The sequence below is a fragment of the Dama dama genome, chromosome 2 (assembly GCF_033118175.1).
Source record: "Dama dama isolate Ldn47 chromosome 2, ASM3311817v1, whole genome shotgun sequence".
Lineage (NCBI taxonomy): Eukaryota > Metazoa > Chordata > Mammalia > Artiodactyla > Cervidae > Dama > Dama dama.
In genome coordinates, this window is record NC_083682.1 from 11,075,747 (window position 1) to 11,097,876 (window position 22,130).

Sequence of the window (22,130 nt, forward strand, 5' to 3'; positions counted from 1 at the left end):
GATCATGAACTCCTTATTGCCAAATTCAGACTTAAATTGAAAAAGTAGGGAAAACCACTAGACCATTCAGGTATGACCTAAATCAAATCCCTTATGATTATACAGTGGAAGTGACAAATAGATTCAAGGGATTAGATCTAATAGAGTGCCTGATGAACTATGGACGGAGGGTCATGACATTGTACAGGAGATAGGGATCAAGACCATCCCCAAGAAAAAGAAATGCAAAAAAACAAAATGGCTGTCTGAGAAGGCCTTACAAATAGCTGTGAAAAGAAGAGAAGAGAAATGCAAGGTCTGTCTAGTCAAGGCTATGGTTTTTCCAGTAGTCAGGTATGGATGTGAGAGTTGGACTATATAGAAAGCTGAGGGCTGAAGTATTGATGTTTTTGAACTGTGGTGTTGGAGAAGACTCTTGAGAGTCCCTTGGACTGCAAGGAGATCCAACCAGTCTATCCTAAAGGAGATCAGTCCTGACTGTTCATTGGAAGGACTGATGTTGAAGCTGAAGCTCCAATACTTTGGCCACCTGATGTGAAGAGCTGCATCATTTAAGGACCTTGATGATGGGAAAGATTGAAGGCAGGAGGAGAAGGGGATGACAGATGATGAGATGGTTGAATGGCATCACCCACTCAATGGACATGAATTTGAGTAAACTCTGGGAGTTGGTGATGGACAAGGAGGCCTGGCGTGCTGCAGTCCATGGGGTCGCAAAGAATCTGACACGATGAGCAACTGAATTGAACTGACTGTAATCTCTTCCTTGAGGCTTAGCTGAAAAATTAAACTAAACTAAGAGTAGTGAATCTCTTGCCAACTTAGACACAAAATACTGCTAATAATGTGATAAAAGTAAATCTAGGGGCCATGCTAGATATTTGTGATCTCACGTGGTCTTCCTAGACATGTCATAAGATGTACACGGCTGTCCTCAGTTGGAGAGGGGATTGCTAGAAGGAAAAGAAGTCAAATAGCAAAGTGAAGACTTAAGGGGCAACCCAGTGACATATGAGTGGCTTTAGGTAGTGGGACATTCGCACAGAACAGGGGCACCTTTGATGCCAGTCTCTGTCAAAGATCTAGGCTGGAGCAGAATTGCAATTGCACAGTTTCAGTATTGGAAAAAATGTGATGCAGGCATCCACAAGATACTTTATATTATCCAACAAACATATAAGGAGAACCCTGTGTGCTGGGGTCTGGATAGGACACTGGAAAGTCAAAAGTTGAGTAACACTCAGGTGGCCCTTACCCTCAGGGTAGAGCAGTCCAAGTCATTTCTCACTAATACCTGGCCCAAGAGAAATGAATGGAAGCACTCGGAAGGCATCCTGGACACCCAGCATCACAGGCCCTACTACTGGGGGCAGCCTCTCCTCAGCTCCAACCAGCGGCTGCCGTGCTGGAAAGCGGGCCGACCGGCCTCATTTAGAAGAGAGCTCAGAAGCCTGGATATTTATGTACAATCTTCTGATTTAAATGCTAGCAACTTACTTTTTTGGGTTTTCTTTTAAAAACAAACTAAAAACAAAATGAGGTAGCTACAGTTGGCCTCTGGGCCAGACACCTGGTGGTTGTCGAGTGGAGTAAAATTGAGCTTTTGTTCTCACCCAGACTGTCCGAGGACAAAGCTAGTGGTAAAAGCTGAGCTCTACTAAAACAAGGAGATAAGGTGCCCACTCCTGAGTGCAAGGAAGATTTCCTCGTCTGCCCATGCTCAAGAAGGCTTCATGGGGGTGGAAAAGGGAGCAGACCTCACCTCATAATAAGTGTGGACACACACCCATAGGCCTGTGCAGTGGGATCCATCTTAGCAAAAATTTGTGAATCCATCTCAGGGAGGATCCATGGATCAGTCAGGTGTGAAGAAAGAAGATAATTGGCCAAGGGTAAACAATGACCTAGAAGGACTGTCCTATATGATTTCCTTCACCTCCATACTGCACTCCTCACTCAGGATGCCCACACTCCTCTCTGGGTATGGCCTCTGCCTAGTTTCTGATGTACTGCACTCCCCCTCATTAGAGAAGATGCCCATGCCCTTTTTCTCTCTGTGTATCTCTACCCTGCTTCTGAGTTGAATAAACCAACTGTTTCCCCATGTGTCCCCCATACATGGTGCTGTGCCTCTAGTAATAAACTTTGTACCTGGTTTTACAGTTTTTGCCTCCTTGAAACAGTCTTGCTTTCAAGCAGGGACAGGCGCCAGGGCCACTTTGCTTCTAGCCTCTAGCTCCAGGTGGTGTAGTGACTCTTGGTTTTCTCCCAGGTTGCTTGGGCTTAATTCCTGGCCAGGGAATGAGGATCTCTCTTCAGCACTGCTCACTGCTCTCCCTCTGAGATCAATAGTGGAGGCCAAATGTCAAAACAACTGTGTGCCGAATTCAACCTGCAGACTGTGTGGTCTTTATTTCCATCCTAGAGGTGTGAGTAGAGAGGGGACAGAGAGGGGATTCAATTCAAGTTGGTTGATTGAATAAGAGACTGGATGCATATCATCTATGTTAATTTCCCTTCCATTTGTAAAGAAAGATTAGCAGGGTTATATAAACCAATGAATTTAATAATACTCTTTGTTGAGGACAAATGGATAGAATTCTAATTCCCTAAGAGTCTCCATGTGAAATGAATGCAATAGTGTGGTAGTTTGAACATTCTTTGGCATTGCCCTTCTTTGTGATTGGAATGAAAACTGGCCTTTTCCAGTCCTGTGGCCACTGCTGAGTTTTCCAAATTTGCTGGCATATTGAGTGCAGCACTTTCATAGCATCATCATTTAGGATTTGAAATAGTTCAGCTGGACTTACGTCACCTCCACTAGCTTTGCTCCTGGTAATGCTTCATAAGGCACATTTGCCTTCACACTCCAGTACATCTGGCTCTAGGTGAGTGATCATGCCATTGTAATTATCCAGATCATTAAGACCGAATTTTTGTAGAGTTATTCTGTGTATTCTTAACACCTCTTCTTAATATCTTCTGCTTTTGTTAGGTCCATACTTCTCCTTTATTATGCCCATCTTTGCATGAAATGTTCCCTTAGTATCTCTAATTTTTTTTTTAAAGAGATCTCTAGTATTTCCCATTCTATTGTTTTCCTCTATTTCTTTGCATTGTTCACTTAAGAATGTGTTCTTATCTCTCCTTGCTATTCTTTGGAACTCTGCATTCAGATGCTTATGTCTTTCCTTTTCTCCTTTGCCTTTCGATTCTCTTCCTTACTCAGATATTTTTACAGATGCCTCAGACAATAATTTTGCCTTGATACATTTCTTTTTCCTTGGGGATGGTTTTGGTCACACCTCCTGTACATTGTTATGAACCTCCATCTGTAGTTCTTAAGGCACTCTGTCTACCACATCTAATACCTTGAATCTATTAGTCACTTAAACTGTATAATCATAAGGGATTAGCTTTAAGTCACATTTGAATGGCCTGATTGTTCTCCCTACTTTTTTCAATTTAAGTCTGAATTTGCCAATGAGGAGCTTATGACCTGAGCCAGTCAGTCCATGTCTTGCTTTTGCTGACTGTATAGTTTCCCTATTTTCAGCTGCAAAGAATATAATCAATCTGATTTTGGCATTGACTACACAACTGTGCTCATTTCACTTGCTAGCAAGCTAGTGCTGAAAATCCTTCAAGCTAGGCTTCAACTGTATGTGAACCGAGAACTTCCAGATGTACAAGCTGGATTTAGAAAATGCAGAGGAACCAGAGATCATATTGCCAACATCCGTTGGATCATAGATAAAGCAAGGGAATTCCAGAAAAACATCTACTTCTGCTTCATTGACTATGCTAAAGCCTTTGACCATGTGGATCACAACAAACTGTGGAAAATTCTTCAAGAGATGGGTGTAACAGACCACCTTACTTGCCTCCTGAGAAACCTGTAAGGAGGTCAAGAAGCAACAATTAGAACTGGACATGGAACAATGGACAGATTCAAAATTGTGAAGGAGTATGTCAAGGCTGTGTATTGTCATCCTGCTTATTTAACTTATATTCACAGTACATCATATGAAATGCCAGGCTAGATGAAGCATAAACTGGAATCAAGATTGCTGGGAGAAATAACAGCCTCTTATATGCAGATAATACCACCCTAATGGCAGAAAGCAGAGAGGAACTAAAGAACTTCTTGATGAAGGTGAAAGAGGAGAGTGTGAAAAATCTGGCTTAAAACTCAACATTTAAAAAGCGAAGATCATGGCATCCGGTCCCATCACTTCATAGCAAATAGATGGGGGAACAATGGAAACCGTGACAGATTTAATTTTCTTGGTCTCCAAAATCATTGCGGACAGTGACTGCAGCCTTGAAATTAAAAGATGCTTGTTCCTTCGAAGAAAAGCTATAGCAAACCTAGACAGTGTATTACAAAACAGAGACATCACTTTGCCAACAAAGATCCATGTACTCAAAGCTATGGTTTTTCCAGTAGTCATGTACAGATGTGAGAGTTGGGCGATAAAGAAGGCTGAGAGCTGAAAAATGGATACTTTTGAATTGTGGGGCTGGAAAAGACTCTTTTTTTTTTTTATTTTTATTTTTTTTTTCCAGTGGGTTTTGTCATACATTGATATGAATCAGCCATGGATTAAGACTCTTAAGAGCCCCATGTACAGCAAGGAGATCAAACATCAGCCCAAATCAGCCCAAATCAGTCAATTCTGAAGGAAATCAGGACTGATGCTAAAGCTGAAGTGCGAATAATTTGGCCATCTGATGCGAAGACCTAACTCATTGGAAAAGATTCTGGTGCTGGGAAAGATTGCGGGCAGGAGGAGAAGGGGAAGACAGAGGTCAAGATGGTTGGATAGCATCATTGACTCAGTGGACATGAGTTTGAGCAAACTCTGGGAGAGAGTGATGGACAGGGAAGCCTGGCATGCTGCAGTCCATGGGGTGGAAAAGAGTTGGACACGGCTGAATGACTGAAGAGCAACAATAGGATCCATGCCATGAAACATTTTGTCTGCCAAATCAAACATAGAAAGAGATAATTGCAAGTTGTCTAATCAGTCAAGGAACGTATACACACAAAATACAAACCACTCAAGCTCCTGCTCAGCCTGAGATGATCAGGGCTACCTCTTAGACTGTTCTTCCATGCAAAATAAAGACGACGGTGCTTCATGGTTCCTTCTACAACTCCCAGGGCCTGGGTATTCCTGTATGAGGTTCGTGCAAGCCTGTCCCTTGGGTAGAACACTGGGAGGCTCCCCAGTCACCAGGTGTGTGTTGATGGGGTGCTGGGTCTTATCCTTCATTTTGTACAATGTTAACATTCAGTTCAATCCCTACAGAGGGGATTTGACAGCATCTAACAAATGACACACACATATGCTCTTTAACTCAGCCAATTCTACTTCTAGGGATCTGTCCCAAAAATTCACTGGCAAAAAAATACAAGAAGTACCACATGTACAAACTATTCACTACAACACTGATTGTGAAAGTATAAGATTATAAATATACTCAAAGTGACCTTTCATGGGGGAGTGTGGAATAAGGCACAGGGCATCCCAACACTTGGGTATCATGTGGATAAAAGGAGAGAAGAGTGGAATGGGTGAGATCTTCAGGATACACTGTTTAGTTTTTTGAAACAGAGGGACTGGAGAAGTGCTTACAGTTGTTGCTTTTACATACAATATCTGTCTATTTTCAATAAGAAAAAGGGGAAGAAAAAGCCTAGACCTCCTGAAAATGTAATTTATGGATGAGGGCCAGGGATGGAAGTGATTTTTCTTGTTTTATAGTTTGAGTTTGCAACCATGAAAATGCATCACAGGCTCAAAAAACAGATAAAGAAATACATCTGCAGAATTTTAGAACAATCAAAAAGCAAATGAGCCTAATTGTGTCAAGTTGGTGATATTACTGCACAGAACAAAATATTATTTAAGTGGTTTAAATTCAGAAGTGTGACTCTACATTCACAGTGGAATGTCTTCTGATGACTAAGGCAATCAAAAATACTCTGCTGTATCCAAAACAAAACCAAGAGAAAACAAAAAAGCAAAGAAATTTGAGATTATATCCATCTCCTTATTGTTGGTGATATTGCTTTTGTTATTGTGAAAGTATCATGTGTTTATTACTGGTTAAAGCAAGTCAATAATTTATGCTAATATTGTTCTGAAGCAAGACTTTCAGTGGATAGGGTAAAGAGGTTCAAGTATAAAACAAAAAACCTTTAGTAAAGCCCTACAGCCTTAAAAATTGATAACATGAGTTTGTACCATTTAATTATTTTCCTTTTTTTTTCCTTTTCTTTAAAGGAATTGGTACTTCCTGGCTCTTTCAACTGAAAAGCCTAGAAGGGATGGCAACCTGGTTACAGTGACTATCCTGAGGTCTATCATGTGGCTTCTAAATTCCATTTCCCAACTTAGGGTCCATGGATTCTTGAAGAGATGACTGATTTCAGGACTGGGCCAAGGAATGAACAAGATAAGCCTGAGAATCTTGAAGGACCAGAAATTTGAGGGCCTTCAAAGATTAGCAAGAGCTGAACAAAAAGTTTAGGAATCCATTTGATGAGGCTGAAAGTGAGACAATTTTAGCATCAGATCAAATCCACTGAAACAAATTAAATATATGAAAATTCAGGAGTTCCAAATGTTGATAGATAATGTGTAATTTGTCACTGTGGCAGATTGCTAGGGCACAAAGTCATTGTCATGGACACTGAGAAAGGGAAATAATCATCAATATTTATGCTATTTTTGTTTGTATGAAGCATATTTCATGTAACTATAAACATTTGAAAGAATGCTCTTATTAATTGAAGATTTCCAGGAATTAAATTCAGCAGTGGTAGAAAGAAGAAACCACTGTTTTGCAACATTCTCATGAGCTAATAAATCTTGGCCAAGATCATCCATGGATGATGAAACCATAAGATGAAAGGTCAAAGGTGAAGTTTATAATGATTGCATGAGGTTGGCAGCATCAGGACCCGCTGCATACATCAAAGTGAGGCACCTAGCGAGTATGTCTCTTAAGTGATGCCGTAAGAAATATATGTAACTACAAATTAAATATTCCAATAAAATTTGTTGAACATAAGTCTAGATCTCACTACCAGTTTCCAGGGAAATACATAGATAAAGGAACAGAGAAGCAATCCTCTAAATCAGCAGTCTCCAGCTTTTTTTGGCACTAGGAACTGGTTTCCTGGAAGACAATTTTTCTAGAGACTTGGTGGAGGGGGTGATTTCTGGATGATTCAAGGGTATTACGTTTATTGTGGACTTAATTTCTATTCCTATTATGTTGTGATACATAATGAAATAGTTATACAACTCACTGTAATACAGACTCTGTGGGAGCCCTGAGCTTGTTTTTCTGGACAGAGACTATCCCATCTGGGGGTGATGGGAGAGAGATGGGGAGCCACAGAAAATACAGATGAAGCCTTGCTTGTGGGCTGCTCACCTCCTGCTGTGTGTCTGGTTCTTAATGGACCAAGGACTGGTACTGGTCCTGGTACTGGTGTGGTGGACTCCTGCTCTCAACACAAGCCTTGGGACTTTCTATGAGGCAAATCACCTACCTCCTCTCACATTTTAAACAAATAAATGGTATAAAAAGAAAGGGGGAGAATTTTATTTATTGAAAGTCTTAGAGCAACCAAATGCAACATCCAAATATTCATCCCCTAGACCTAGATTTGAATAAGTAAACTATAAAGGACTTTTTTTTTAGAGGATTACAGAAATTTGAACATGGACTAGATATCAGATGTTAATTTTATTTGGAAGAAAATAGCATTTATGGTTATATACATTTTATGAAATGGTACTCTCTTCCTTGGGCTTCCCAGGAGGCTGAGTGGTAGAGAATCTGCCTGCAATGCAGGAGATATTATTTCGATCCCTGGGTTGAGAAGAGCCCCTGGAGAAAAAAAAGTTGCAACCCACTGCAGTATTTTTCCCTGGGAAATTCCATGGACAGAGGAGCCAGCAGACGACAGTTCATGGGGCCACAAAAGAGTCGGACTAAACAACAACAGCAAAATAACAGTCTCTTCCTTAAAATACTTTAGCAAAAATGAATGCATAGCAAAAACCAAAATTTAAATGAGGGTGTGCTTTGATTTAAAGAAATAGATCTGAGTATTTGCTATGGATTGAATTGTGTCCACCCTCAAGTTCAAATGTTGAATCCTTAACTCCTGATGTGATGATTTTAGGAGGCAGGGCCTTTGGGAGGTCATTAGGTTGAGATGAGGTCTTAATGGTAGGGCCCTCATGATAGGATTGAAAGTGAAAGTGAATCACTCAGTCGTGTCTGACTCGTTGCGATCCCATGGACTGTAGCCTAATAGGCTCCCCCGTCCATGGGGTTTTCCAGGCAAGAATACTGGTGTGGGTTGCCATTTCCTTCTCCATGATAGGATTAGCACTTTTATAGGAAGAGCCACCTGAGAACGTCCTCTCTCTCTCTCTCATTCTTTCTCCTTCCCCTCCCTCCTCCTCTCCTCCCTCAATATCCCTCCCCATCACATGTGAGGACACCGCAAGGAGAGAACTGTCTGGGAGCCAGGATGAGGGCTCCCACCAGGAACACAAGTGGCCAGCACCTGGTCTTGGACATGTAGCCTCAGGTCTATGACCCCCTAGGTGGACCAAGAGAGTAGTGTTGTAGTTCTGATCTCGGTGAGGCAGCAGTGAGCGGTGATATGAAGCAAGATCTTCATTCCCTGCCAAGGAATTGAACCTGGAATGAGAGGTTCATTCCAAGGATGAGAACCAGGAATCCTAGCCACCAGACCAGCAAGGGCTGGAGGCTAGAAGCTATTTTTCCTTGGATCTTTGTCCCCCAGTGGAAAATGGCTTTATCACGGAGGCAGAAACTATAAATGAAGGTACAAAGTTTCTTATTAAAGATACAGAATGAGTGGGAGAGCACACGGAGAAATGGTTTGTATAGATGGGATAGAAGCAAGGCAGAGATGCACCCCTGGAGAGAAAGAGGATGGGCCTAGTGAGTAGGAGTTCACTAAAGAGGTGGTTAAGTTATTTATATGGGTCAGTTCTTCAGGGTCTTTGTCTTCCTTCAGGCCAATTACCTGATTTCTTTTTCCATACCGGACTCACCCTGGGAACCTCCCCTGGGGGTGCATGCACGCCTCAGCCAAGATGGATCTGGAAGTAAAGGCTTCCGGGAGGAGCAAAACTCAGTACTTTCGTTGTTGTTCAGTCGCTAATTCGTGTCCAACTCTTTGCAACCCCGTGGACTGCAGAACGCCAGCCTTCCCTGTCCTTCACTATCTCCTGGATTTTGATAGGAGGATGTTGGAACTCACTAAAAGAAAAAAAAGATACCCCATGTCACAGGACAAGGGAGAAGCCACAAGGAGATGGTAGGAGGGGCACAATCACATTAAAGTCAAATTCCATCCCCACCAGGTGACCCATAATGGAGAACAATAATGCCAGAGAAGTTCTCACATTTTTGTGAAGCTCTAGGCCCCACATCAGGCTTCCCAACCTGGGGATCTGACAAAGGGACTGGGCATCCCCGGGGAATCTGACTTTGAAGGTCAGTGGGATTTGATTATGAAAGTTCCACAGGACTGGGTGAAACAGAGACTCTTGGAGGACACAAACAAATCCTTGCATTCACCAGGACCCAGGGGAAAGGAGCAGTGACCTCCAAGAGACTGAGCCAGACCTGCATGTGAGTTTTGAGGGTCTCCTGTGGCAGCATGTGGCAGCATGTAGCAGCCGTGGCCTGCTGTGTGGACAGGGGCACTGGTAGCAGGGGTCCTGGGGGGGGTGTGTGTTGGCATAAATCCTTTTGGACTTCACCTTTAACCCTACCATAGAGCCTATAGACTCCAGGACTGGGCTGTCTGAGGTCAAACAACTAACAGGGAGGGAGCACAGCTCCTCCAGAAATCTTGCCTGGAAAATCCCATGGACAGGGGAGCCTGGCGGGCTACAGTCCATGGGGTTATGAAGAGTCCCAGCACATCCCAGTGGTGCTCAGACACAACTGAGCAACTGAGCACATGATGCACAGTTTACAAATGATAATAATACATCCAGCGGTTTCTGTTGTAAATTCCGCAGGCCAATTATTTTTCACACAGTGCTTTCATCAATTTCAATTTTAACTCTTTTGTGTTAAGATTTACATTAAATTTCAACATATGTAAGTGTTAGAAATAAGCAAATCCAATTCCAAGCATATATATAGTTCCCAACTAGGGATCAAACCTAGGCCCCCTGTGTAGAAGTGCAGAGTCCTAACCCACGGGGGCTGCCAGGGAATTCCCTTCCATCATTCAATTTAAATCACAATAGCTAGGACACGGAAGCAACCTAGATGTCCATCAGCTGATGAATGGATAAGAAAGCTGTGGTACATATACACAATGGGATATTATTCAGCTATTAAAAAAGAATACATTTGAATAAGTTTTAGTGAGGTGGATGAAACTGGAGCCTATAATACAGAGTGAAGTAAGTCAGAAAAACACCAATGCAGTATATTAATGCATATATATGAAATTTACAAAGATGGTAATGATGACCTTATATGTGAACAGCAAAAGAGACACAGATATAAAGAACAGACTTTTGGACTCTGTGGGAGAAGGTGAGGGTGGGATGATTTGAGAGAATAGCATTGAAATATGTATATCACCATATGTGAAACAGATCACCAGTCCAAGTTTGATGCATGAAGCAGGGCTCTCAAAGCCAGTGTACTGGGACAACCCTGAGGGATGGGATGGGGAGGGAGGTGGGGGGTGGTCAGGATGGGGGACACGTGTACACCCATGGCGATTCATGTCAGTGTACGGCAAAAACCACTACAATATTGTAAAGTAATTAGCCTCCAAATAAAATAAGTAAATCAATTAAAAAAAAAAAAAATCTCAGTCCCCAAAACTCCTAAGAGGTGAAGCAGCTCTCTCAGCATGGAAGAATGCGCCACCTGCTGGCGACATCAGAGGACTCCGCTTTGCCACAAGTCATCAGGGAAATCTGGGTGTGTCGCCTTTATGAAGAGGTCTAGCACTTTCTGGATGGCTCAGATGGCAATGCAGGAGACCTGGGTTCAATCCCTGGGTCAGGAAGATCCCCTGGAGGAGGGAATGGCAACCCACTCCAGTACTCTTGCCTGGAGAATTCCATGGACAGAGGAAGCTAAGGGCTACAGAGTCAGACATGACTGAGCTACTAACACCGCACAGCCTCACCAATGAGCAGAAACTTGGATTAAAGATTTACTGAGTATGGCCCTGCCCATCAGAGCAAGACCCAGTTTTCCCAAGTCAGTCACTTCCATTAGAAAGTTCACACAAGCTTCTTATCCACATCCATCAGAGGGCAGACAGAAGCAAGAACTAAAATCCACATCCTACAGAATGAAAAGCACAATTACAGAAAGCTAACCAAAGTGATCACATGGATTACGCCTTGTGTAAGTCAGTGAAGCTATGATCCATGTTGTGCAGGGCCACCCAAGATGGATGGGTCATAGTGGAGTGTTATGACAAAACGTGATCCATTAGAGAAGAGAATGGTAAACCACTTCAGTATTCTTGCCTTGAGAAGCCCTAACAGTATGAAAAGGCAAAAAAAAAAAAAAAAAAAAAAAAAAAAAGACTCATTATGGCCTGGTGTTATCCGATATCTTTCTACTTACAAGGAGCCTTTCTGCACATGTGTAGTGTCTCCCTTGTCCTGAAAGAGCGGGGAGTGGTGATCCCTTAAACCTTTAATCAAACAGGGTTTTTTTCCTCTTTGTCCTTGCCATGACTATTACCTTAAGGTGTTTACAGGAGGTAAACACTGGCTATTTACCCTGTTTCTGTTGTTACTCCCATTTTGGAGGGCAAAGAGGAGGCTGATTGTAAATGCCCTAACTGGATCCCCCCGATCTCTTGCCTCAGAAAATGCTAACAGTTGTGAGTATCCTGGCTGAAACCCACTTCTTTGTGCCCCATGAACTGCAAACAGGAGGCCAGTTGTAAATGTCTAACCTGGAGCCCATCTCTCTCCTGCAGTTTTTGATGCTGTGTGATGAAATACAGGGCTCATGATAGCATTCTTTTAAATTTTTGTTATGTTTGAAATCTTTTTGTAGTAAGAAGTTTACAAAATATCCATTTTGAAGTTTTTGTCTTCAGTGATGCCCTGAGGGTCCCAGAAAAGCAGTTTTGTGCAGGCTGAGTGGTTGGAGACCCACCTGCTCATTCATTACTCCAGCTCTTCTCCTGTTATCTGATCACCTCACCCCACTCCAGACAACGACCCACCACATCCCCACCCCACTGCTACCTGCTTGGTCATTCAGCTGAGCCAGGTTAGGGGCTGGAGGTAGAAGGAATGAGGACTATTTAGAAAGAATGAACCACGATGCATGAGACAGGGTGCTCGGGGCTGGTGCACTGGGATGACCCAGAGGGATGGGATGGGGAGGGAGGTGGGAGGGGGGTTCAGGATGGGGAACACATGTACACCCGTGGCAGATTCATGTCAATGGATGGCCAAAGCACTACAATATTGTAAAGTGATTAGCCTTCAATTAAAATAAATAAATTTATATTAGAAAAAAAGAGAATGAACCATATATTAAGGAAAAGGTAATTGAATAGTAACAGGATCCTCTCAATTTGTTTCTGAAGCTTGTCTCAGTCATCTTCAGATTAAGACTGCATGACCTGCAATCAGGGGATGATGTGTACTGGAAGACGTAATTTAAAGGACTGTCTCTGATCTGAATGTAAGGGGCTTTTTCAGGTACTGTTAATTAGCACATGCACAGTACACTGAAGGGAAACTGACTCTTGATTAATTCCCACTTACAAAGACCCTACACTGGACTGGTCTGTAGAGAGGACTGCTGACCTCCAACTTACCTTAAAACAATGCTCAAATAGAAGAAGCCACACTTACGCCAGGATGAGAAGAAGATGACACCAGAAGTAGACAGCTTACCCAAGATGACAGACCTAATTCTTGTGGTCATTTATAATATTTTGTTGACTTTTTGGACCTTTGCCTATAAATCAAATGTTTTCTATCATGGACATGGCCGAATGCTAGTTTTAAAAACTGATTCAAAAGAAAAAAATCTATTCAATTGTTGGGTTGTGGCTAATTACCTGTGTCTAGTAAGTCTAGATTACCTTGGTGAATTTCTCTACTACAAGATTCTAATTAGCTGACCCTTACAAAATTAATTTTGGCAGAAAGAAAGTTCAGTCCTGTTCATGCTACTCTTGATATTACTAATTAGGATCCTCTCACCTGTCCAATTAATAATACCTGCTCTAACCTTGGACATAATATGAATTTTCCTCTAAGTTACTCAAACTCAACCAGAACAACAAGCAAAATTAGGAATAAAACCTCTAACATTTATAGGATGGATTTATGTGGTTAACACTAGGCTGTGGTCATTTAAGTTTTCAGGTCACCCTTTAACTGGGGATCAATTAAATTATACTAAGGGTAACTGGGTTAGTAACAATAGGAAATGAGGCTGGGAGCCTTATGGACAGTGCCAATATATAATTTCCCTGAAAGATAAAGATTGACACAGAATAGACTAAGTCAAACGACCTGAGAATATACTGGGCTACACCTAATGCAAATTCTTGGTTTAATTCTTACTTATAACTTTAATAATACCGCTAGCTCTGTTATTTGTATTTTGTCTATTTTGCAAGATCGCTGTTTCTTGCGTTACCAAATGTGTGACTGGAACTGCAATGAAAATGAAGACTAGGTGACTTGAAGCAGTTGATCTAATATATAGTTGCAAATGCCATTGCTGTTCAGTCACTCAGTCCTGCCAGCCTCTTTGTGACCCTATGGACTGCAGCATGTCAGGCCTCCCCGTCTTTCACCATCTCCTGGAGGTTGCTCAAACGCGTGTCCATTGAGTCGGTGATGCCATCCAGCCACCTCGTCCTCTGTCGTCCCCTTCTCCTCCTGTCTTCAATCTTTCCCAGTGTCAGTGCTGTGCTGCGCTTAGTCACTCAGGCGTGTCTGACTCTTTGCGACCCCGTGGACTGCAGCCCGCCAGGCTCCTCTGTCCATGGGGATTCTCCAGGCAAGAATACTGGAGTGGGTTGCCATGCCCTCCTCCAGGGGATCTTCCCAACCCGGGGATCAAACCCAGGTCTCTGGTATTGCAGGTGGATTCTTTAACATCTGAGCCACCAGGGAAGCCCTCCCAGCATCAGGGTCTTTTCTATTGAGTCTGCTCTTCTTATCAGGTATCCAGAGTATTGGAGCTTCAGCTTCAGTGTCACTCCTTCCAATGAATATTCAGTGTTGATTTCCTTTAGGATTGACTGGTTTGATGTCCTTGCAGTCCAAGGGACTCTCAAGAGTCTTCTCCAACCCCACAGTTCAAAAGCATCAATTCTTTGATGCTCAGCCTTCTTTATCGTCCAATTCTCACATCCATACAGGACTACTACTAGAAAAACCGTACCTTTGACTATATGGATCTTTATTGGCAAAGTAATGTCTCTGTTTTTTAATATGCTGTCTAGTTTTATCATAGCTTTTCTTCCAAGGAGCAAGAGTCTTTTAATTTCATGACCACAGTCACCATCTGCAGTGATTTTGGAGCCCAAGAAAATAGAGTCTGTCACTGTTTCCATTGTTTCCCCATCTATTTGCCATTATGTGATAGGCCTGGATGCCATGATCTTAGTTTTTTGAATGTTGAATTTTAAGCCATTTTTTTTCCCTATCAACACTTACTTTATTTATTTATTTTTGAAGTTGTTCATATGTTTATTAGCCATCTGTATTTCTTTTTTTTCCCAATTATTTTTATTAGTTGGAGGCTAATTACTTTACAATATTGTAGTGGTTTTTGCCATACATTGACATGAATCAGCCATGGATTTACATGTGTTCCCCATCCTGAACCCCCCTCCCACCTCCCTCCCCATCCCATCCCTCTGGATTTAATCCTTTTAGAGGTAGATGGCTAGTGCCCATGGCAAGTGCGTCTGCCATTAGTGACTGTAATAGTGTCACTCTAGATATGGGAAGATACAACAAGAGGGAATTTTTTCCTGGACCATAACAGACCCCGTGTGGTCTAGAGCCCCTTGGTTACTGTTGATAGACAGTCCAGTAACAGCACATTGAGTGGCCTACTGGCAAAGTCTTTGCCTGACCTCGAAATGAAACTTCCTAGCACCATGCGATGAAATGGTCATGAAATGCCTCCCAAAGTATGGTCAAATTTATGACCATGTGGGGCTTCCCTGGTAGCTCAGCTGGTAAACAATCAGCCTGCAAAGCGGGAGGCCTGGGTTTGATCCCTGGTTTGGGAAGATCCCTTGGAGGAGAGCATGGCAACCCACTCAGTAGTCTTGCCTAGAGAATCCCCATGGACAGAGGAGCCTGACATGCTGCAGTCCATGGGGTAGCAAAGAGTCAGACCCAACTGAGGGGCTAAGCACACACGCATGGGGCTCAATCTACAAATTGGCAGTTCCCACAGCGCTTGCCATATACCTCTTCCAGGAAGAAATACTGCAGCAGCAGCTGGTGATTTTCAACCTCCCCTGAAAGGAGTTGAGGGTAGAGAGCAGAAATGAGGCACTCTGGGCTCAGGAAAAAGGGGGCAGAACAGATCTTCAAATAGATACCCTGAGGAGGCAATTTTATGAGACCAATTCATAGAGATAGAATGAAAAATGATGGTTGGCAAGGACTTGGGGAAGGGAGGAATGGGAGTTAATGTTTAAAGGGTACGATGTTTCAGTTGGACGATGAACGAATTCTGGAGGTTGATGGTAATGATGCTTGTACAACAGTGTGAATGTACTTAATGTCATAAAATTATACACTTTAAATGTTTAAAATGGTAAATGGTAGCTCAGTCAGTAAAGAGTTCACCTGCAATGCAGGACACTGGGATTGGATCCCTGGGTTAGGAATCACCTGGAGAAGGAAATGGCAACCCACTCCAGTATTCTTGCCTGAAAAAATCCCATGGATGGAGGAGCCTGGTGGGCTATAGTCCATGGGTTTGGTAGACCTGGACATGACTTAGTGACTAAACCACCGCCACAGTGTTTTACCATAATTAAAGGGTATCTCTTACGTATTTTTTACTTTTGAAGTATTTGTGTCTGTATATTTAGAGTGGATTTCTTGTTGGCAGCAGTAGATAAGCTTTGTATTTTTTAAAATCCAATTTAAAAATTTCTGCCTTTTAAGGGATGTTTAGGCACATACTTTTAATATGACTATTACTGTAGTTGGGTTTAGTTCTCAAGGCTCTTCTAGTCCACTTTCATGCTTCCCCAGTGGCTCAGATGGTAAAGAATCTGCTTGCAATGCAGGAGAACTGGGTTTGATTCCTGGGCCCCTCAGATCCCCTGGAGAAGAGAATGGCAACCCGATCCCGTATTGTTGCCTGGAGATTTCCATGGGCAGAGGTGCCTGCTGGGCTACAGTCCATGGGGTGAGAAAGAGTTGGACATGGCTGAGTGACTAACACATACATGTATTCCACTTTCACCCTCCAGATCATAGATTTTAATTTAACCTGACGATGTCAGCTAGGGCATTTTCCTTGCAATTACCTCTGACAGGTGTGCTGTGACTCAAGGTTGTGCTCTGCATCTACATGTTGGGCAGACATCTTGCCTGAACCTGCTTGCTAGGGTGCAGTTACAGTTGCCTGATGGTCATGCCTAGAGTCTGAGGCACATGGGACACTGGGTGATGGGGACCAGTGGGCAATGTCTTTTTTCCTTCTGGCAATTTTTATTGTTACTTGTTTGAATCAATGTATTTATGATGTGCCTTGGTATAGTTTTCATATTTCTTGTGTTTGGGTTAATTGATTTTTTTGTATCTGTGGTCTTAAAGGTTCCATCACATTTGGAAATTTTACATTGAGTTATTCTTCAGGAATTTTCTCTGTCTCTTATCTCTTGCTTCTTTGGAACTCTAGTTATACATTTTAGTATTCTTAAAGTTGTTTCAAATCTCCCTGTTGCTCAATTTTTTTTTGCCTGTATTTTAAAACTTTGTGTTTCCTTTTGTGTCATTTCTGTTGCTGTTTCTTCAAGTATACTGACCATTTCTTCTGTTGTGTCTAATCTGCTGTAATTTTCATTCTGTATACTTCATTCCCAGAATTTTGATGGATCTTTTTAATATTTTCCATGTCTCTGCTTAAAATGTTCAATCTTCTTTAGCTTCTTGAATGTATGGAATATGATTGTAGTAACCATTTTAATGTCCTTCCCTGCTAATTCAGTTATCTGTATTTTCGAGTGTGTTTCTACTGATTAATTTTCCCCCTCTTTATGGATCATATTTCTCACTTCATTACACTTCATGTAAATTCTTGATTGGATGTTGGATGTTAGGAATTTTATGCTTTTGGGTGCTGGATTTTTTATTTTTAAAAATATTTCTGGCACTGTTTGGGGGACACTGTTAATATCCTGGAAATAGTTTATTTTTTTTTTACAGGCATGTTGTTCAGCTTTGTCAGCTGAGAGGAGACCAGTCTTTAGACCAGGGTTACTTTTCCCCACACTCAAGGCAATATCCTCTTCAGCGCCCTCCTGATATCCTGTGAATTATGAACTATTTCCACTGTGTTAGGTGGTGACACAAATTAGTTGTGGCTCAAGTTGAGGCTCAAGGATTGTTTCCTCTAATCCTGACCAGTACTATCAACACTCAGCTGAAAACAGGAGTGGCGTCTCGAGCAGATTTCCAGGGTTCTCTCTGTGTAGCTCTCTCCTGTGAACTCTGGCTACCTAGAGCCCCAAATCTCTCTTCCCAGCTTGAGGAGACTGCCTGGATATATGCTTCCCATTCCAGGCTTGGAAACAGTATCTGGATTTGGCTCAATGTAGAGCTCATTCCCTTTGCACATCCCTCTGAAGAATCTGTCCTCTGCTGCCAGGTGTCCAATGTCTGAAAACCATTGTTTCATTTAATATGTCTGCTTGGGTGTTGTTTGAGGTAGGAGAGTAAATCTGGTTGCCTGCTCCTGTTTTTTCTTTTGTTGTTCTGTTGCTAAATCATGTCCAACTCTTTATGACCCCATGGACTGTAGCACACCAGGCTTCCCTGGCCTCCACCATCTCTCAGAGTTTGCTCCTGTTCGTGTTCATTGAGTTAGTGATGCTATCTAGCCCTCTCATCCTCTGCTGTCCTCTTCTCCTGTTCTCAATCTTTCCCCACATCAGGGTCTTTTCCAAAGAGTTGGCTCTTCAAATCAGGTGGCCAAAGTTTTGTAGCTTCAGCTTCAGCGTCAGTCTTTCCAATGAATATTCGGAGTTGACTTCCTTTAGGATTGCTTGACTTGATCTCCCTGCAGTCCAAGGGACTCTCAAGAGTTTTTTCAAGCACCATGATTCAAATGCATCAGTTCTTTTGTGCTCAGTCTTCTTTTTGGTCCAACTCTCACAGTCATACTTGACTACTGGAAAAACGACAGCTATGACTATACAGACTTTTGTCGGCAATGTGTTGTCTCTGCTTTGTAATATGCTATCTAAGCAAGAGTCTTTTAATTTCATGGCTACAATCACTGTCTTCAGTGATTTTGGAGCCCAGGAAAATGAAGTCTCTCACTGTTTCCATTTTTTCCACTTCTGTTTCCCTTGAGGTGATGGGACTGCCTAGCAGAGCAGAAGAGGCAGAACAATGAATATTTATTCCAGACTCAGGAGTCCATAAAGCTCTCTCAGGGACCCTCGCTCATCCCAGGCACACATGCCATCCCCATGGTGGGGTTATCATCTTGCTACCCGTTTTGCTGATGAGGAAACTGAAGTTATGAGACTTGATCAAGGTCACACAGGTAAAGTGCTGAGGAACCAAAATGCAAACCCAAGACATCAGTCCCCATGTTGTCTGTTTCCGCTCTGCACCCAGAGTTTGGGGGAAGTGAAGAGCTGGCACTAATTATTTATGCTAAAGAAAGAGGGGAAGGGGTACCGCCCCCTATCTCTAGGTCTGCATACCTTACTCTAATCTTAGTGTCCTCATGCTTAGAAAATGCTTTGCTTTGCATTCAGTCTTTCCTTTTTCTCCCCTGAGTTTATGTTTATAGGATCTGATATCAGGTGAAACTATTTGTTGTTGAGCTGAACAGTCCCAGGGTAGATCGTTGTTGAGCAAGAGCCACCAATACCTTGCCTTTTTACCCTATTGACATCAGATCTGGAGAGTTATCCTGATCGAAGCCCTCACCAGTATCTCTTCCCCACTGGTACTTTCTGCAGCCTCCCCTTTGCAGGTAGTGACCAGAGGCATCACACTGGCCTCCATCTACCAGGTATTGTGTAGCTGCATGTGGGCCTTACTATCATCCAATAGATTGAGTTCCCAGCGTTTGAGGTACATGAACTGGATTTTGTAAAGATAGAAAGTAGCGGGAAGAAGTTGAAGGCAAGATTGCAAGCAGCAGGACCAGTATCTGGAGACTTCATGACCCCTCCCCATGGTGAGAGGTTTAGCAAGGCCCAAGGTGTGCACAGAAAAGCATCTACTTCTGCTTCACTGACTATGCCAAAGCCTTGACTGTGTGGATCACAACAAATTGTAGAAAATTCTTCAAGAGGTTGGAATACTAGACCATCTTACCTGCCTCCTGAAAAATCTGTATGCAGGTGAAGAAGCAATAGTTAGGCTGGACATAGAACAACAGTTCAAAACTGGGAAAGGAGTGCATCAAGGCTGTATATTGTCACCCTGTTCATTTAACTTATATGCAGAGTACATCATGAGAAATGCTGGGCTGGATGAAGCACAAGTTGGAATCAAGATTGCTGGGAGAAATATCAATAACCTCAGATATGCAGATGACACCACCCTTATGGCAGAAAATGAAGAGAACCTAAACAGCCTCTTTTTGAAAGTGAAAGAGGAGAGTAAAAAAGCTGGCCTAAAACTCAACATTCAGAAAACAAAGATCATGGCATCTGGTCCCATCACTTCATGGCAAATAGATGGGAAAACAATGGAAGCAGTGAGCTCTGTGGGGGTGAAAGCTCAGAGGAGACAAAAGAAGGAAAGGAAGGAAGGAAGGAAGGAAAGAAGGAGGAGAGAAAGGAAAAGAGGAAGTTTCTTTCTCAGGGTTTGTTAGTGAGGAAACAGTGATACATTTTCTCTTCTCGGTAACACAGATCAGCATCTTTTCCTTTCCTGCTTGGGTCCCAGTCCGATCTCCGTAGAGTGGGAGGTACCATCCCCTAAAGAGCTGTTGTCTCTGTACCTGTGGATGCTGTGTGACTTCCTCCCCACTTCCCAGCTGTCCCCACCCTGTCTTGGGCCTCATGCATCTTCAGTTGCTCCCATGGTGGCCTTGCTGTCACCTCTGTCGGTTCAACCCTCTGACTCCTGCCCTGGGATTTGAACCCAGGCAGAAAAGCTCCAGAATGTCCATGCCTGGCAAGGAGGCTGCACTGTGTTCCAACTGCTCTGCAAACCTGGGATCATGCTGTTTTGTATTCTGTTCTTTTCTTTCAATGTCCTATTGGAATGACTTCCCATAACATTAAATACAATTTTCAGGCAGTTGCCTGTGTGATCGTCTGTCTATGCTGTGGACACTCTATGTTGAACTGACCTCGGGATGTCCCAGATATTCTCTTTTGTAAGAGACTCTGAGGACTTCATTCTTGCTCATTTATGTTGGTGGCTGCTTTTGACCATCGCTTTAGTATAATTGTTAGTAGCAAAATTGCCGGGACAAAGGCCATATGTATATTCAGAACAAAACATCTCCAGAAAGATTGAGCAAAGTTACACTCTTAAAGAAGTGTCCAGACCTATCTTTTTGCTATTTTTTTCCACTGTTTCTCTCACCTAAGGTATACATCTCTTTGATCTACAATTTGTAAAGGATAGAAGTGGAGGATGGGGTAAGATTATTGCTTTGAAGATCAGAATTTATCCTCATGTTGGTGGCACAGGCTACAAACATAGAGCCTCAAGAACAGGAGGGGCTTCCCTGGTAGCTCAGCTGGTAAAGAATCTGCCTGCAGTGTAGGAGACCTAGCTTCAATCCCTGGGCTGGGAAGATCCCCTGTAGAATGGAACAGCTGCCCACTCCAGTATTCTGGGCCAGAGAATTCCATGGGTGTATAGTCCATGGGGTTGCAAAGAGTCGGACCCAACTAAACGATTTTCACTTTCATTTTTCAAGAACAGGAGGCTCCTTAACAGACACCAGCTCCAGCCCCAGCTTTAGGAGAGCCCCAGCTTATCAGTCCCAGCTGATCTAGAGGGGCAAATCCTGACCTTCTCCAGTTCATATTATGGCAGTAGCTGTGCTGAGACCATGCGTGTCTCCCAACATGGATGCACCAATGTGTTCTATTGGAAGTATCTATAAATGTACCCATTCATTTAGTCAGCATGTATTACTTGTGGGATTATTATGTGTCTGTCTCCAATATGGATGAAAGAAGATCGGAGGAGACATCTTCCATCTGTACAATGGGGGACATGCCTTGCCAGGCTTGTGTGGAGACAGCAAGATCGCATATGTAATTGACCAGAGCTGTGCTTCTTACACTTATTGGTGATTTCTTACCAACAGAATCATGGCTTATGGTTCTATGAAGACTACTTGGAAAATGAGTTTGAGAGACTGTTCACTTGAGTCTCCATTTCGCTCAGTTTGTGATATTTACTGTCAAGGGGATCATAATCCAGTGTCACCTAAAGGGGCCAGGCACAGGCAACCTTGGACACAGGGCTGTTCTGCACAGAGATGGCAACCGCAAGGTAGACGGGTGTGTTTCAGGGTTCAATGACAAGCCTGAAGTCAATGACCCTCCACTTGCCCTCTGCCAGCCTTTCCATGTCTCCCTGAAAGGAAGCTCTCCTTGGCCTCTTACCCACAGCTCTGCCGTTTTCTCCATCTGGCCCTCCCCAGTGAGAGTTGTCTCTTTATCTGTCTCCATGACTTGGTGGTGGGTTCCAACCCATCCCTCTCCCCTGGGGTCCACCGCAGCACCTGGCACATATAGCTGCTCAGTAAACTTGTAGTGAATGAAAGATGAGGAAGAGCTGAGGAATACATCTCTTTGACTGATGCTTGTCTTGTAGAGGAAAGGCCCATACTGAGAGGGTAAC